Source organism: Nannospalax galili, unplaced genomic scaffold, assembly GCF_000622305.1.
Source record: "Nannospalax galili isolate Female #2095 unplaced genomic scaffold, S.galili_v1.0 scaffold744, whole genome shotgun sequence".
NCBI classification, from domain to species: domain Eukaryota; kingdom Metazoa; phylum Chordata; class Mammalia; order Rodentia; family Spalacidae; genus Nannospalax; species Nannospalax galili.
Window position 1 is genome coordinate 888,201 of NW_008351509.1, and position 519 is coordinate 888,719.

Here is a 519-nt window from a genome sequence, read left to right on the forward strand (position 1 = left end):
TAGCAATATCAAGAATGTAAACAGAAATAAAAATGACAGGATTTAATACACAGCTTTCATTAATAACTTAAATATTAATGGACTGAACTCCCCAGTCAAAAGACACAGACTAGGTGAATGGATTAAGAAACAAAACCCATCTTTTTGTTGTCTGCAAGAAACTCATCTCATTTTCAAGGACAGGCACTATCAGCAAATGGTGCTGGCAAAACCGGATCTTCATGTGTAGAAGAATGAAACTCAACCCCTATCTTTTACCTTGCACAAAAGTCAATTCCAAATGGATCAAAGACCTCAAGGTAAAGCCTGAAACTCTGAAACTGTTAGAAGAAAGCATTGGCAAAAACCTACAAGACATAGGTATAGGAAAGGATTTTCTAAACCAGACATCAATTGCTCAGGAATCAAGGTTAAGTATCAAGAAATGGGACCTCATTATACTAAAAAGCTTCTGTACATCAAAGGAGACAACCAAGGAAACAAACGGAAAACCCACAGAATGGGAGAAAATATTCACCA